Source organism: Marmota marmota, unplaced genomic scaffold (assembly GCF_001458135.2).
Source record: "Marmota marmota marmota unplaced genomic scaffold, marMar, whole genome shotgun sequence".
NCBI classification, from domain to species: domain Eukaryota; kingdom Metazoa; phylum Chordata; class Mammalia; order Rodentia; family Sciuridae; genus Marmota; species Marmota marmota.
Window position 1 is genome coordinate 31,961,019 of NW_026000174.1, and position 15,980 is coordinate 31,976,998.

The 15,980-nt window shown below is 45.2% G+C and overlaps 1 protein-coding gene across 1 annotated transcript in view; it reads left to right on the plus strand.

Annotated features, from left to right (window-relative positions):
* The window catches only part of Nav2 (neuron navigator 2), a 704,255-nt gene that overhangs the window by 80,106 nt on the left and 608,169 nt on the right, over window positions 1-15,980 (plus strand). The window lies entirely within an intron of this gene.

Consider the following 15,980-nt stretch of genomic DNA (forward strand, 5'->3'; position numbering starts at 1 on the left):
TGTTTCTAATTCAACTGGCCAGTCTCACAGCTGAGGAGGCTGAGGCCCAGAGAATTAGAGGGACGTGAAGTCAGCTTGTTACAGTCTTGACTAGAGTTAGATCTCCGGGGGTTTGGTCTTCTTTGCATTTTAGGTGGTTCTGCTCTGTTAGTTCACAGAATGATGGCCAAGAAACACACCTGCACTAATGGGAAGATGTAGCACAACTTCCACAAAGTGCTAAACTTGGAAGAATCCTGAGTAGTGGAAGGTTATCCAGAAAAACCCTTTTGGTTTCTACCTTTTTAGTTCTGAGTTATTTTTCATGCTCTAGTAGATAGAGTGTGAGACTCATATCAAATCCTTTTTAGATGACTGAGGATGTTAAAGGACCTCTGGTTTGTTATTGGGAACCTCATTTCCCATGGCTTTGTAAAGGTTGATGTTAGGCCCAAGACACTTGCTCAAAGTTATTGTCCAAAGTCCCAAGGGGAGATTGGTTTCTTATCGTCCGCCTTTTTTGTTTCCATGACAGAGGGACAGAAAAAAATAGAGAGCTTTTGAGCCACTTAGGGCTTAGACTTACCAGGGTTTGATTACTGAAGTTGATCTGTTCCAGAGAGATGTACTATCTTGACCATGGTAGCTCAGTGACTCTCAGTCATGGCGAGAAGAAGCACAATTTTGGGTTTGAGAGAGTCTGAAAATGAGGTTTTTCTGCAAAATTTGACAGCTTCCTGAAGGATGTCTCCGTTTCCCCATGGTTTTATCCAGTGTTTGTAACATCACAGGAAAACAGTATATGCCACTGCTGTAGATGGACAGTTATTTTTCCCCGGAGGAAGGGCTCAGATGGGTCACAAGGAAGGTGTTGGGGTTGCTGCTGGCAGTCTCTGCAGGAGCTCAGCTTCTCCAGGCCTTTTAATGTCTTTCTTCCCTATTACGCTTATCTGGGAATTTTTGCCATCACAACCCGATACTCCATGAAGGACTCCATGAAGAAATCAATCAGAGATGCTCCTTGGTTACAGAAAAACACATTGGTCTTTTCACTCTGATTTACAATGACATCCCCTTGCCAAGGACAACAAGATCTACCCACAAGTGGTTCCACCCTCAAGGAGGGGCTGACCAGCAGGATCATAGTGTCTCTCCTGGCAAAGGAGCCAAAAGAGGAATGTGATTCGGGGAGAGGGGGGAAGGAAACCAAAGAGGATGTAAGCAGTGAGCTTCTCTTTGCAGACTCAGAGTGGACAATCTGAGCCCTTTCTGCCTTCTCCTTCCTCTACTGACTCCTCTTCCAACTGCTCTATCAGTAGGTCATCCACGTCCCCACTGAGGTCCATGCCCCATTAGACCACGTCACTCAGGAACCTGGTGACTGAGGTAGTGCAAAAGGTCAGCCGTGCCTTTTCCTCTAATCAGAGGGAGCAATGGCACTTGACGGGTTCAGTGCTGCCATTTGCTTCACACAGCGCAGCCATTTAAGGCCAGTTTTGGCACCTCTCTCACTGGAGAAGAGGATTAAAGAAAAACACAGATTAAATCCCTGGCATGGGACCATGCTACAGTGTGACTAAGACCTCTCAGCAGTTAACTAAGCCATCCTTAGCTTCCAGATTTTCTTTAATTCATTCAACAAAAGCCACCCACATCAAAAAAAAAAAAAAAAGAAAGAAAGAAAGAAAAAGCTTCTCCAAGGGGACACAAGCCATGGCTCTCTGTTCCGTTCTTCCCTGCACACATCTGTCAAACAAGTCAAGTCACATGACTGCTCTGAATCTGGTTCCTCTCCTTCAAAGAGGGGAAGGCAGTGCGCTTGGAATTGTTGTGGGCTATAAATGAGATAATTCACAATAGCTCTCCACTGCTCCCGGTGCACAGTGAGCCTGCCATGGTGTTAGACTTTCTTCTTCTTCCTGCTGCTTCTCCCTTGCTTTCTCTCCTTTAATAAGAAATAGGCAAAGAGCACACGCAGCTAAGATGACTAAGGAAGCACTTTTGTTGTTAACTAAGATCTTTGTGTATTTATAGAATAATTTATTCAAGTACAATGCCAAGTAGGATCTGGACAAAGCTCTTGTCTCCATCTTCAGAATCCAGGTATGGAACTCCCAAGGGAACCCAGTCTTTGTAACACATGATGAAAAGTCGAGCAGTTTCTGGTCTGTGGCACAAGTAATTTTTTTTTTTAATTTGAATTTCCTGAGAGAGGGATTATAACCTCCCACAGACATGTTAATGGTGTATAGTCGAGGATTTGGATGTTTGCCATTCCAGTGCATGACAAATGACATCTCCATGTAAGTTAACTTTTTTATTTTTAAATAGTGATGAAGCTGAGCATCCTTTCTGTGCTGATAAGCCTCTTCTCTTCCGGTGCCTGTGATCTGCCAGCTTGTATCATTTGGGTGTTTCTTCTTAGGTTGTTGATCATTTACTTATTGATTTTTTTAATATAATAGAGAAATTATCCATTTTTATTATAAGTTGCAATATTCTGTCTCCTACAGTGTGTTGTTTATCTTTTTTTTTTACTTTGCTTGTGGTGTTTTTATGTGTGTGTGTGTGTATGTGTGTGTTCAAACTTATCAATCATTTCCTTTATAACTTCTGGCCCATGGGCCCAAATCAGAAAGGCCTTCATTACCTTGAGGATATAAAATGATTCTTCAATGACTTCTTCAATTATAAAGTTTTCCTTCCTTAGGTCTTTTAAATCTTCCATGTTTTCAAGAAAACTCAGAAGATGGATTTTTTTAATTGTTAAAATTTTTAATATTATTAACTAATCCAACACACACACACACACACACACACACACACACACACACTTCCCAATTTGCTTCAAAGCCTCTTCTCTCTGTCTCCTAGTGCCTTTGGCATGAAAGGGGTAGACTCACAACCAGTCTCAGTGCTGTGCTTTCGGGGGCTGATCAGATTAGCCATCATCAGGAATTATCTCATTGACTCAGTCAAGCCACTATACTGTCTTGGCTGCGTTATTTGGTTTTGAATCCAAAGAAGGAAGTGCTAATCTCCGTATTACTTACATGTACACTGAACTCAGAGTTGAATTCCTGGAATTTAAAAAAAAATGCAGTTTATGTCTTTCTTTTTAATGCTTTGAGATCCCTGGGTCAATGATGCTGCTCAAATGTGAAGTTAAATACCTTAAGCAGAAACTAAACCTCCAACTCTATTTGCTTTGCCCTCTTTGGAGAAGTCCAGTGCCTGAGCAGTCTTCTTTCCTCTCTGGCCTCCAGTCATCCTCCAGTTGTAAAAAATTATCAGCAGACAATCAGGATGGAAGTCAAGAGCTGAGTGGAGGACCTGTTCAATTGTGAAATGAACAGAGATGTGCAAATTAATTGTGGGCAACCTCTTTCCCTTGTGATCTTCTCTGCATCTTGCCACAGAGCCTTGACACGTGCACCGTGCAGTAACAGACCTGGAGGTAACAGTGAGGTTAGAGAGGACTTTCTACTTTCTGAATACAGAGCAAGAGAACTCAAATCGGACGTCCCGAAAAGGGAGAGGCCACCTGGGACAAAGGCAAAACGATTCTGCACAGACCTCCGTCTTTCTGCTCATTACACAGGCTCCTAACTCTCTGTAAAGTCCTTCTAGAATCCTCCAGCAATACTCAGTCTTATGCCTCTGCCTCCCTCACTGAGTTGGGAGCTCGGTGTGTTCAGAGATGGTGGCTTCCAAATCTATCGCCTGCTCCCTTCCTAGTTCCTGGCAAGGGGCTGGTGCTCTGTAAAGGTTGCTGGGTGAGTGGAAAAAGGTGCCAGCACTTCTGGGCGCAGTGGTGCCCACCTGTGATCCCAGTGGCTCTGGAGGCTAAGGCAGGAAGATCGAGAGTTTCAAAGCCAGCCTCAGCAAAAGCGAGGCACTAAGCTACTCAGAGAGATCCTGTCTCTAAATAAAATTTAAAAAAAATACGGGTGGGGATGTAGCTCAGTGGTTGGGTGTCCCTAAGTTCAATTTCTGGTAAACACCCCCCAAAAAAAGGTGCTAGTGCTTTCCTTTAATCTTCCAAGAAGGTCAGACCCGAGTCTAGTGAACCCTGATTACTCTTCAGTCAACCATCAACAATTACAGCATTATCCATTAACTTGGATGACAGAAGGCTGGCCTGGGGGTCAGCTTGGCTGGATCCTAATTTTGGCACTGCCATTAATCCACTAGGTGGCCTTGGGCAACTGGACTCCAGCCTCCCTGAACCTTGATGTCATCAGGTGTAACATGAGGAAGCTGGATCACAGCTCCCTCCAGTCTGTCCAGCTCTGCTGTTCTAGAAGTCTTGCTTCAGAAGTCACAGGGCGGGACCCCTGCTCGGTGATGGCAGACAGAGGCAGAAGGAGCACCATTGGCTGGGCACTCCACACACCAGTTGACATACTGCTTTCATTTTGATCCTCAAAACTGCTCCAGCAGGTGGGCACTACACCGTCCACTTAACACAGGAGGAATCTGAGGTTTGGGAAGATTGGGTTCTCTCACTGTGCGATTGGTTCCTTGAGTGCCCTGAAGTCCTCAGAGCCCATCAGGAAAGCACACCACCTTTTCCCACCAGGGCCTTCAAACACTTCTCTCTCACTTGGCAACACACATCGTTTCCAGTCTCTTTCATCTATTAATAAAGAAGCAGCAGCCTCATCTTGAGTTACTAGAAAGAACAGGCCAATCTGAATCAAAACTAAACTAATTACGTTCAACATAAAACTCGATCCCTCCTGGCAGCGCACAGGCAGCAACTACAGGGAAGGAGGGGCCCCATGTCCCTGCACTCTACCATTGCACTTCTTACCCACCTGCTCCCCTGCCAGCCCCCAACTCACGCTTCTTGGGACTGAGCAGAGGGAGGAAGGGAAGAGACAGAAGCCTCTTCATGCGGCTGACTCTTTCTGGCTCTCCAGTGATGCTTTGTCAGGGATGCTTCCCAAAGTCAGCTCCTCCATGGGGTGCCTGGTGGGTTCTCTGAGGTCTTCTGCATTGCCCCAACCCTAAAGTGGACAGTGTTTCCCCGATCACCTCTTTGTTCACTGCTCTCCCACTCCAGTTCCCTTTCCCAACCTTCTTAATTATTGCCTAGTGACCTTCCCCAGCATCCCTTGGCTAGGGGTGCAGTGTCTCCCTGGCCTGCCAAGAGGCGGGAGCCATTAGCTCAGCCTCTGCCCCCCTCATTCCTCCATCATCAGCTTCAGCTGTGGACAGCAGTGTTTATTTATATACATGTTCCAGCTCCTGGAGACACATCAAGTTCCCAAGACCTCTTCCACTTGGGCCTCTCCATTAACAACGGGGATCTGTTTTCACAAACTTCTGGAACTCATCACACATCCAGGGAAGGAGGTGAGATGCCACCTCTCCCACGCCTGCTTGGATCCCCAACCTCTCCATGGTTCTCTTGGGGCCCCCTCAGTTGGCCAATAAGGGATGGGCTGGAACCCATGGCTGCCCCATCCTCTGTCATTATTCTACAAATGTCTTCAGAGTGGCCTGCTCCTCGGTCACGGCAACCTCCCTGGATGGAATCTCAGGACTAGCTTCACTGTTCTTAAGTAAGTGCTGCTGCAATGTGTCAAGCTGCTCTCTAGAACACAGGCAGTTTGCCACCCCTTATCTGTAACTCGTAGCTTTAGCCAGGATTCAGAGACACAGGAACCACCCCCCACCACCACCACCCATGGCCTGTTAAAGCTTTGCAATGTGTATCTGCCTGATTTTAGCTTTATTAAAGGCAACATGGATACACAGAGGCATCTCACCCCCTGTCTGGAAGCTGCCAGCAGCCAGTGTCCGCGGCTCTCCCACGGCCTTGCTCTCATGGTGCTAAGGATACGCAGCTCATCCCCTGGAGCCGTGCTGGTTAAAGCCTGAGGTGGGAAACAACACTGCGGGCTGTTGCTTCCTGGAGCCGGGAGGTCAGCAGTCATTTTTCCAGCTCTTTGCCGTGTCTAATGACTGCTGCAGCCGCAGCAGGGAGATGGAGTGTACCCATCTCATCGTGCCCGGGAGAAGGCCCCAGGGATCCTCCAAGATCGTGATGCACTGGAAAATGAAACCAACCACTGAGACAGAAGCCAGAAGGAGGCCCGGGTTTCATGTTTTTCAAATTTTATTTTTATTTCAGAAACCATGGTGCCAAAAAACCCTTACCTGGAATTTCATTGCCTTAAGGAATTTTTCTGGCCAAAGTGGGGCTGGGGCTGGGTGCTAACTCCTATCTTGATCTGCTTCCTCTCCTCATGGTCCTGACAGGACTCTGAGGGACCTTGGGGATGTACAGAGCAGAGATGAAGAAAACACGCCTGTTGTCAGAAGACAGGATTTGGATACGGCGGTATTACAGGACTTCTACAGGGTCTAGCAGCCTGAGTTGCAGTAGGCAAAGCCCGGCATGTACTGTGGAGGGTGGAGACAGGTGGCTTAGCAGTAACTAGTAAAAGGGCAATTGGGGAACTTTTCCATAATTGGGAGGCTTACAGTATGGCATGGTCAAAAAGCATTGATAAACCTGGATTTATGAATGGGACTGTAAGTCAGACCAAGACTTAGAGGCCCATCTTGTCTCCTTTCTTCACCCCGCTTCTCATCATAGCCAATTGATCAGGAGAGGGTATTTGAGCGAATCTGTCTGCTCACCAGAAACTGCTCAGGCAACCTGTTGCTGCAACATTGCCGACCTGGTTGATGGTGATAAAGTAGAAACACCAAGGACTCTCTCTCCCTGTGGAGGTCTTGAATTTAAATCACAGAGAATATTTTAGGGAAAGACCACAAATGACACCCTCCCAAGGAGGCAGAAGAAGCCTAGAGGCATCCTGCACAGCAAGGAGGGCGGAACCTGGAATATGTAGCTGCAGGAAGACAAGACAAATGGAGAGGTGGCTGTGGAAGGTGGCTGGTGTCAACAGCAACAGAAGCAGAGACAGGGTGGAGGAGGGTCCCCTGCGAAGCGGCTAAATTTCCCCGTGTTTGGAACTGCATCAGATCCTGAATTACCCCACAGTTTTCAAAGCGTGTCTTGATACTAATCCATTCCGGGGTTTTTAAGATGTCCAAGTTCTTGTCTTCCTTTTGAATCATTTGAATCTCCATTTGAATCAAGTCCCCACAAACCTGGTGCTATAGCTCCTCTGAGATTGTTCTTACTCAATCAACAGAACCCAATTCACCTGGAAGCAATGTTGGGGAAATGCTGGCTGTTAACTCCATTCCTCTCCATATGGCTCAGACAAACCGGGCAGCTCTTGGCACTTCAGCTTTTGTAGGACAATGACAAGCTGGTGTACATTTGAAGAAAGGGCCCTGACAATTATGCCATATGAAGAGAAGACGACTTTGAGCAGAGAGATGGAAAAGACAAGAATTTAGCTTCCAACATTGATTTCAAATATCTGAAGGGTCAATAAATAGAGAAGGGACTTTATTTTGAGTAAATGCCTCTACTGAGCCCATATACAATGGAATTTTCATTAAAATCAGTTTGAGGCTTCTCATGGGCAATATTCCTCAAAACTGGAATGTGTTACTTCATCAAGTGGTGAGCTCCCCATCAAAGAGGGCAAGCAAGCACAGTTTGCATACTCCCTCTAATGCTCTAGAAGGTGTTTCTGCATTTGATAGGTCACCAACAAGGCAAAGCCCAAAGGCCTCCACAGCCTGAGATCCTTGGCTTCATTCCTGAGCTTTTTAATAGGAAACAGAGGTCTGATCCTGCTGACCTGCTGAAAGGGAGGAAATGGAACTTGTTGACTGTTGCTTTTATAAAACTGAATTTGGAAGCAGGCAAAAATAAATCTATTTTCAGAGCAGCAAATGCCAACACAATTTATATCAAAACTCCCATCTGCTCAACTGAAAGGTAGTACGGACCAAGCATTTCATGAGCCGGCAACAGGCTTGCTTGTTGAAGAATATTAGCTCCATAGAGACCACCCTATTAGGCCCCTGAATCTAACTCCTTGCTATTGTGACCATCACTAGTAAATTGTATTTTCCCTGACTCAAAGGCAGATCATTGCTTTTCAAAAGTCTTACATACAATTGAAATGTTTAAAATGTCACATGTACAAATAAAATCTTCATTAGAAAAAAATTCAAAAATAGAAATATATTACAGTCCTAAGTTATATGAGCTGCTATAACAGATGAACCTTAATATTTCAATGACCTAACAAAATCAAGGTGTTTTTATTGTTGATGCCATGGTTTAAAATGAATTGGCAGGGGCTCTGCCCCATATAAGTATTCAAGACCCCAGGTTTCTTCCATCTCAGGACTCTCCCATCAAATATATCACCCAGGGCCTTAGAGTTCTTTCCTGGGTTTTAGCATCTGGACTTTAAATGAATGGAGAGCCCAAAGTTTCATGCAGGAGGTTTATCAAGGTGCCAGGCTTTGAAGTAATGTTGACTATTTTTCCCATACTCCATTTCCATTGGTGCAAACTAATCCCAAGGACTCTGTGGGACAAAAGAGGGCTGGGAGATGTTGGTGAACACACAAAGTCTCTTCCCTAAGAAACAGAAGATAGGACTTTCCAGGTGTGTCTGGAGATGGATACTACAAGTCTGTCAGTGAAATTGGAGTCAAACATCATGTTCTACTAAGGTGGACATTGAGGATACTAAAGCATCTTCATCCCTAAAGGGAGAAAGCAGCATTGGAGTCATTCCTGTGCAATCTGGTGATGGATAAATGAAGCATTTTTCAGGGCAGAGTTAATATGTCGGAATGGCCAATATTTCATTGTTTGTAGTTAGAAAAAGAAGAAGTAGGAACTTGGATAGAAAGTTTTTCAAGCAATCTTGGGAAAAAGAAACAAGCTGTCATCCAAAGCTTGGAATCCAAAACCGAGAGTGGCTGCCTTCCTAGATGCTACACGATCTCACCAAGAACAGACACACAGTAGCTTGCCCCTGCATGTGAGCAGGCTTCTTTACCCTTCAGGAGATTGGTACTGTTTTAACAGTTTCCAAGGCATTTTGCTCCCTGGCCATATCAAATTAGGCTGGGATGTGGGAGTCACCTTGGCTTTGTTATAAATGAGCCTTCAGATATTAAAAAAGATGCTTATCCACCTTCTATATGGAAATGCCAGTTGCCATTGAAATCTCTTATACCTTCATGGTGAATGATGCGCAGGAAAACAGCTAAAGGCTGTGGAGCCTTTTCTTTCTGAAAAGGTAAAAAGGTTTATGTTCTCAAAATCTGTCTCAATTTCTCACACTGGACTCCAGTTCTAAATCTTAATGGGGCCACTCTGCAGGTGGCACAGTGAGGTAGGAAGAGTGAAAGAGGAAGCTGGTGCATTGTGAGGGATGTGATCTGTCACAAAAGAGACAGCAACTACTCCTGAAATAAAGCTACCGCCATCATCAACTCATATAACTGGACTGTCTAAGATGCCTAAGTTTCTGGTTATTTGAAGCTAACCAGAAAAAAAATCTTTTGCTGTAATCCCTAGAAATTTATCATTAACTCAAAATCCACATACATAATCCACATTCCCAAACAAACATAATGAGTACAGTAGGGTCTTTGCTTGGACTGAGGGTTTCAGTGTCCTGGATTTAAATTCTTTAAATATTTATTCCTATCAGGTTGGCCCTAAACATAAATGAATATCATACAAAATTTGCTTCTAGCACCACCTGGACTCTGCCTCCCATTTCTGTTTTCTATCCTCTTCCTGCTCCCCTCTTATCTGTCTCTGCACCCTCAGCTTTTAACAAATAAACCCTGGGATATTCTGGGGACAGCAGTCCTTTATATCTTAGAGTGAATTCCTTCTTGAGGCAGTTCAAGCTCACAGGTGAGTCACAAAGTCTGTCTGTAAAGAACCATCGCAACCCATCGAATCTCAATCATCATTGGTTGTAAAACTCACTGTGATTTTATATGACACTCAGGGGGAAAAAAATTACTGCCAAGTAAACCATGACACAATGCATTCTCATTGCTTAGAATTTTCCTACTTATTAAGGGTCTTTATAATTAATAAAACATAGTTTTCTATCCTATCACTCTTATGCATGAGTTTAAAAAAAAAAAAAAAAACAGGCGAACTGGATTCCAAAATCCCCAATTAGAGGCTGAGTTTTCAGAATCTCTTTTCAAGGCATGGATCTGTTTTCCCACATGATATCATCCTCCATGCCAGCATGAGCCCTGGTCATTTAGTGTTTTTGAAATGAATCCATAAAAAAGTGAGAAGCCTTCAGTGGAACAAGGCTCCAAGCTGCCTCCTTGGCAGTTACATAAAGAAAGCCTACTTTAGTTTTATATCTTCTCTCTCTCTCCCTCTGTCCCTCCCCCTCCCTCCCTCCCTCTCTTCATCTCTCTCTTTCCTTTTTAAGGTGCTGGGGACTGAACCCAGAGCCTGGCATGTACTAGGCAATGCTCTACTACCGAGCTACATTTTTGTTGTTGTGGTTCTTTTTAGATATGCATGACAGCAGAGTGTGTTTTGACATATTATCCATACATGGAGTATAACTTATTCTAATTAGGATTCCATCCCTGTGGTTGTACATGATGTGGAGTTTCACTGGTTGTGTGTTCACATATGAACATAGGAAAGTTAAGTCCGATTCATTCTACTCTCTTTCCTATTCCCATCCCCTTCCCTTCCCCAGGAGCCTACTTTTTATTTCTGCTTTCTTGACTTCTGATTTACCACCACCCATGCCTTACCCTGCCCAGCAGTCATCTGGTCCCTGGGCTTAAGTGAACTCTTCAATGTGGCCTCATTATTCATTGTGCTTTGATGTGCCAAGTGCCTTAGGTGGATGATCTATGGATGCTGACAACCACCCTGTGAGGTGGGAATTATTGCTATCCCCATTTATAAAGGAGAAAACTAAGGCTCCAAGGGTTAAGTAAAGAGAGTAGACATCAGTAGTGGTGAGATCAGGATCCAAACCTCACTTTCCTGCCTGCTCTTGTCCTCCCAGCTGCAAGACCAGTATTGACATCATTGACTACCTTCCCCACACTAATCAGCCATTGCATGCAAGAAGCTAGGTTTGGATTCATGCAGACCAAAATGTGCAAGAAGCCAGGTTTGGATTCATGCAGACCAAAACTCAAATTCTATCTGTTTTCCTTATCAGCCATACAATCCTGGGGAAATTATCCTATTTCTCTGAGTCTACTTTCCCAGCCACTAGGATCTGTTTTTACTCACTACACTCTGACACGAAGTCTGTGGGGTTTTCCACACCAGCAATCAATTCTCCAGCTCTCCAGACAGCAACGGGGTGTTCAATGATTCAATTTAATTCTGACACTAACTACCTGGAGTTAGTGACACTGACCAACTGGCTATAAATTAGAGGCTCCCAAGACCACTTCCATAGGTTCAATAATTTGCTAGAATGGCTCATAGAACTCACGGAAGCATTTTGCTTACATCTACTAATTTGTTATAAAGGATTCAGATGAATAGTCAGATGAAGATGTGTGTGTGTAGGGCAAGGTCTGGAAAGATCCTGAGCACAAGACCTTCCATCCCCTATAATTAGAACTGGCCAACCTACTATCATGGAGTTGCACTCCCCAATCCAGAGGCTCTCCATACCCCATAGTTTATGGGGGTTTGCAGAGGTTTTTTTTTTAAGTAGACATGATTGATTAAATAATTGGCCATTAGTGCTTGGCTAAATCTTCAACTCTTCTCCCCTCCCCAGAAGTCAGGGGGTTGAGAATAAAAATTCTAACCTTCAAATCATATGATTGGCTCCTCTGATAAATAGCTCCATCCTGACACTAACTAGGAGCCACCACTAACCAGGAGACCACCAGGAGATTCACCCCATTGGTGTAAGTGCAAGTATGTCTGAAGGGGCATGTTATGAGTAAAAAGATATGCTCCCTTTACCCTTATCACTCAGGAAATCCCAAAAATTTCTGAAGCTCTGTGCCAGGAACCCAGAACCAAATAGATATTTCTTATATCACATGAGTTATAAAAATGTAATGATCACACTGAGCTCACAGAGAGGTTGTGAGGTTTGGATGGGATAATCTGTGTAACAGGCCTGATGTGGTCCCGTGTTTATTTCCTTCACCCCATGTGGCCATTCACATATTTGGTTCTTAATCATTCACAAATTACATCATCAAGAAACATATTTGTGTGAATGCACACTCTGACAGATACAATTTCCTAGGTAACTGAGGGTTAATTACAAATCCTCCTTTGTTCCAATCCTTGTTAAAAAACCCTTAGAAAATGTCAGAATCCATTTTTCTTACATGCAGTGAGCATGATTTAATCTTCCAATCATTTTGAACATCAGTCCTCATTACCCAAGACTGCAGGTATAGCCAAGGATGACGTAGGATATTGGGAATAACATGCAAATTAGTTTAAAAAATTAATTTCAAAAGTGAATTTTTTTAAAAAGTAATTTACCTTTTTGTTCAGACCTTCAACAAAATGCCCATATATTTGAAGGTACATAATTGAATGCCAGATAATAAAACATTCTTTTTTTATATGCAATTGCCACTCAAATATTTGTTCAATCATTCATTTAAGAAAACATACATTCAGAGCTTAGTATGTGTCAGGTAAGGGACTGCTGTACAAGATAGCCATGTTCGTTATCTTTGTAAAGCTACTATTTAGTGGAGAAGGCAGAGAATTAGCATGGAAAGTGCTGGGGGCTATGGGAAAGCTACAGCAGGAGTCCCAACCTAGTCTGGGTTTGGGACTAGTAAGGGTGATGATCAGGTCAGGAAGACCTTCTGAAGAAAGTGATGCTTAAGCTACCAGCTGCGGGGTGAGTCAGAGTTAGGCAAAAGGCAAGTGTAGGAGAGTCTGAGAGAGTGCCTGGTGTTGTCCCAGGTGCTGAGGTCAGTTTGGTTGGGACAGAGAGTGGGGATGGGAGGTGAAGAAGGGGGAAGGGCCAGGTCATGCCACTTGCTGATGTCTAACGGGAGGCTTGCATTTGCATAGCCCCAGTCACTCATTCTTACATTGGGTTTTTATTTGGCACCAGAATTGCTGGGGACACTGGATATGTTAGCACTGGCTATGCACAAGTGGCCCTAAGCAGGAGTGGCCCTGGACCTCAAAATTCACATAGTCAGATGGAGAAGACGGTTCTGTAAGAGCAATCAAGCATGGTAGGAGGTGCAAGTCAGGTACAAAGATGGGGCCATGTCTTTCTTATTAAATGCTCATCCTGAGTGCCCAACCCACTTGTCTGCTGGGATTGAGCAGGCCTTCGCTGAATACCTGGTGACTTGACTAGATGCTTGAGTGGAGGATTGGTTTAGTCTTCACCACTCAAGCCATTTCCTTTAGCCTCAGCTGCATACACATCTCGAAACACCTCTGTCCCATCACAAAACCACTGAATCCTCTGACAGAATGTTCTGGAAACTAGTACAGAAAAAAACACACACACACAATTTGACCTTGCTGTCATGGAGCTTGCAGAATAATGTGGAAGACAGCCATTAAATAACTAACCACACAAACAATTATGCACTGTAATTAAAAATTATGGCATGCAATTCAAAGAAGATGTGCTTGGTGATGTAGGGGCACATAAGGGAGCCCAGGAAGGCTCTCTTGAGAAATCTGTTTTTGAAGGAGGTCCTGAAGTGACAAAAGGGAGTGAGGGGTGGGGGCAGAGAAGAATGTCTCAGGAAGAGGAAGCACGGAAGCAAAGACTCCAAGATGGGGTGGGGGTGCAGTGTGTTCAAGGACATGACTGGAGCCAGCATGGCTGGACTGCCGGAATTAGCTGAGAAAGGCCAAGATGGGGCTGCCGCATGCCAGGGGCTCCTCACACAAGGGCTCTCAGCCGCTTTAGAGATTTTGACCTTTGGTCTAAGATACTGAGGAGCCACTGAAAGTTTGTGGACAGGGGAAAAATATGATCAAATGACACTGGCTGCTGTGAGGAGGACGGTTTAATGAGGAGCAAGAAAGGACATGGGGACACACAAACATATACCCTTCAACAGGCGGACAATGCCCTGGACACAGATGGTAGTAGGAACAGGAAATTGAGATCTAACTGAGAGAGGACACAGTCATACCACATTGTTTCTCTCTAGTCTTTTTGCAATGACCCACTCCTTCATCCTGCATTAAGGTGGGCACTAGTAAGAGGGCTCATTGTTTATTTTTTCATCAATTTTGTGGAAGAACAGATACAATGTTTCTTTGTGGCTGATATTCTCTGAGAGAGGATGTGGGTCAGCAGATAATCTGCCAGAGTCTGATTTCAGAGGGGCCTGGGGTCTGGGGTGCAAAGCTGGGCAGGAATGGAATCCACCCTGTGTCAGCCATTGGCTTGAAACAGAGCATTAGCACATATTCAGTGTGGTCTGGGAGCTCCCCTTTGGACACCGAACCCAGTCCTTATCTCATTTTTCCATTAATAATGAGCTGTTAAATCACATTGCTCATGCCATTTGCAGAGATAGCGATGTGCTGGCCTAATTGTGGCTGCCCCCATGCCCCATCATCTCAATTTCCTTCCTAATGGCTCTGCAGAGGGTGCAGGGCTGCTTGGGAACTAGGGCTCCGGCTGCCACTTTCCCCTCTCAAGCAGTCTCCAGTTTCAGAAACAGGGACCCTCATTGATGAAATGAGTAGGCTCTAAGGGTGAGGGCACCAGGGAGGGGAGACCACAACCATTAGCATCTATGGTCCCCCTCCTCCCCATCTCCCCAGAGGCTCTCTCGGGAATACTAATGGGTTGAGGAAAGGGGACTGGTGTGGGAGGCTGGGCCTCCGTTCCTTTTGCTCCTGGAGCTGCCAGAGCCTTTCAGGCAGGATCCTCACTTCTATCTGGGTTTTGCGGGCAGCATGGACAAGCTTCTGACTTCTTGGAATAAAGCCAGCTGATAAACAAGGATAATTATGTTTGTGGGTTTGGAATCACTGAAAACGGAAGGTGAAATGATGCAGAGGAGGGCTTTCCCCAAAGAAGCCACTTCTGGTCTGGCTGGAATGAGGTTCACGTCTCAGACGCAGGGAGGAGGACTTTCTGTTATTGATGAGGGAGTCCAGGCACTGGAGGGCAAGGCAAGGGGTCAGGGCAAGGGTAATCTGCAGAAACCTGTGGATACAGTGGGAGATGTTGGTTTCATAGGAAGGGGCCTGGGCTCTGGACCCATCCTGTCACCAGTTGACTGTGTGACCCTAGAGAAGTCTCCCCTTTAAGCATAGGCCATAATCCAGTTTTTAAAATGAGTGTGACAATGGGCTCTTTAATAGGTACCATCCAACTTCAGGCATGTGTCTCATTTCCAGAGCCAGAGAAGCTGCAGAAGTGAATTCTCTTGAGTTTGATTTCAGCTGTTCCTTCCATCGTGAGAAGAAAGAAGGTGACTCACTGGCCCCTTTGGGGGTAAGATCTGGGATGCACTCTTGTCCAAAGAGGTCTTCCTATCTGGCCTCAAAGTGTCTGAAATTCCCACATTGGTCTAAATCGAGAGGGAGGCCAGACTCTGCAGTGGAGAGAGCCTGCGCTTCAGGAATGAGACGTGAGCCCTGGGCATGGCGTTGCTCACACCTCCACCAGGCACTGTGGCATGCATCCAAGCCCCGCTGCCACCCACGCAGCACCCTCACTAGACACTCTGAGCTGGAGCCCTGGCAGAGTGGCCCTCACGCTCTACACGCTAGAGCTCATCCTTGTTGAGTTGCTCCTCACCATGAGACTTGGGTGAAATGCCACACTGCAGGTCTAGTCTCAGGGTTCTTCTCAATGGCCATTATATCTGAGTGATATAATATAGAGATTATATGGATCAATGGGAAAGATTCTCCCCACCATGGACTACCTTGAGATGCAGTTTGTCCTTGCAAGTCTTTTGAAGAAGTCCCACATGCTGAGCAAAGTCAGCTGCCAGGTGACCTGCTGCATCTGTCAGCAGTGTGTGACTAAGCAGTGGCCAGCAGAGTCAGGCGTCTCATCTGCCCCTCTCCTTGCCTTGGTGTCCTTTGCTCCTCACTG